The sequence below is a fragment of the Meleagris gallopavo genome, chromosome 3, assembly GCF_905368555.1.
Source record: "Meleagris gallopavo chromosome 3, MGAL_WU_HG_1.1, whole genome shotgun sequence".
Lineage (NCBI taxonomy): Eukaryota > Metazoa > Chordata > Aves > Galliformes > Phasianidae > Meleagris > Meleagris gallopavo.
In genome coordinates this window covers 22932666-22935000 of record NC_139406.1, presented here as the reverse complement: position 1 = coordinate 22935000, position 2335 = coordinate 22932666, and positions in this window count along the sequence as shown.

The following is a 2335-nucleotide window of genomic DNA, read 5'->3' as shown; positions in this document are numbered from 1 at the left end:
CCTCATTTTTCTCTAAACATTCTGGTTAATTGATAATTTTAAATAGAAATTAACATTAAATTCTAGCAGATTATTTTGAAACAGTTAGGCCTGAAAATAAAAGAATAACATATAATAAAAGATAAACAGAATGTCCTTTAGCTAGGGAATACCCATAGGATTGAAGTTTTCAGAAATTCATACTGCATCTCAAGCAAGAGAAAATCTTGGTTTTGAAAAACTACTCTAATTCCTCATGCAGTTCAAAGATTACTTACCTCCTTCTTAAATATACAAGAGGACCTAAAAACATTCTATGTACTTTTGAAATACCTGAAGTACGAAGTAGAAAAATTAATTTGGTTTGATTCTAAAAAAATCAGACAGGAAAAAAAAAAATAGAAACCTAAGATAAAAGTATCTTAAATTTGCTTAAATGAATGTCTTTGATAACTTAATTTCAAGTCTGATCCAAAAAAACATATTAATTAGTTTTAGCAATTTTAGTCTATTCAATCCTTCACACAAACCTCTCCACCAATACTGAGATTTATATAGACATCTCTACTCAATCACAGTTTTTGTTTAAGACTAACTTATCCTTCTTAAAAGAATGTTAACACAATTTGAAAAGTCATTTTAAGATGCCAAGTCACAAACACACTGGCAAATCACAAAAGATTTTGTGCAATTGTAGTGACTATAATTGTTTTCCAAATTCACTCAAAATTTCTGCTATGCTGCCCAAGCTGGCAAACTAACAGCTTCCCACATACTCCAAGTAGAACCCAAAGCAGTACAACTCTGAATTTTACAACAAAATCTCCTTACTCAAATTCCCACATGGAAGTATCTTCATGCAACCTTAATTGCTATACATCGGAAAAGCTCTGGCATTGTTGCATCCTAGTTCTTCTCCAAGGTGGATTAAAATCTGTGAAGTCTTTATTCCCTTGCTTTTGATGGATTTTCTGTCTAAAATCCTTTTACACATACTGTATAAATCACATTTAGCTAAAACTCAAATTGAGCAATATCAGAGTTTATCATTACCATGCATGTTTTTCATTCCAATCTCTTTCATTCCATCTTCAGAATCACTGTCTCCACTCTCACACTGCAACATAGCTAATTTTCTCTCTAATAGTTCCTTCTGTGGAAGAAATAAAAGTTCATTTTCTATTTGCAGTAGTTTTTAAACTTTAATTTTGTATTAAGCACAGTTATAAAGACAAACCTTGGATATTCTTTCCTTACTCCACTGCCCAACTCCCTTCATTACTTTCACAATACTGTCTACAGCTTTGTTAAGCGTTTGCTGTACCTCATCCAAAGAAGGTTTCATGACAATGTTAGGGATAGACAGATTAATGCTAGTCTTAATGATAGGATGAGCACTTGTTTTCTTCTTAGATGCATTGTGATTTTCTAAATGAAAGAAAATAACAGCAACATAAAAAGTTGTTCACATTTATTTCAAGATCTCCATCTAGGTTTTATAATTATATACCATTTTCTACAACACAATATTGAGTAATGAGTGTAATTTCTTAAAGAAAAAAGATTCCTGAGTAGTTTACAAGATGTATTGGTTAAGTCCATAGTAGCACAAGCAAAAACTAAGTGCCATCTTATTTTTGTTCATGAAACTCCTTGTCAACTTGTTCTCTGCAGCTAAGTTCAGTTCAACAGAAAACCCTCTTACCTGGCTTGTACTCACAGACAGCATATTAAATTGGGCAAGAAAACTCCACTCTTCATATTGTTTAGTTTATATTCCATAGAGACCAAAACCAAATGCCTTTATTTTTATTTCTTATAAGTAACAATAAAATACTACAAAAGAGTACTTCATCATAATCTATAGAAAGATCTGAATGCAATTAGTAAAAGAAAGACAAAATACTCTCTTGTCTTTCTTTCATAGTTTCATGTAAAAGTCAAGGTAAACAGGTAAACTTAAATGTCAAGTCCAGCTCCAAATATATTAACCAGTTCCAGAACAGTAGGGTCTGTCCTAAAAGAAACTTTATCAAAATGATACTTTTCTATGTTTACAGGGGAAAAAAATATCCTCTAGAGAAATACTGTGTTATCAACTGTGATTTAACAAGACAGCTCACTCAGACTCCTGTGTCACCCTTCTCTTACTTATCTGGCTCTTTTTATGATATAGTTCTGCGATATTACATCTACATATTTCTTTCCATAGGCTAAATAAGCAGGCAAAGTACTGCAATATGGCTACCTGGAAAGCTGATCATCGAAGATGCATGGATACGCTTCCGTATGTTCTCTAGAGTATTTCGAGTGAGTTTAAGAAGGGCATCAATATTACAACCATTGAAGTAAGAAA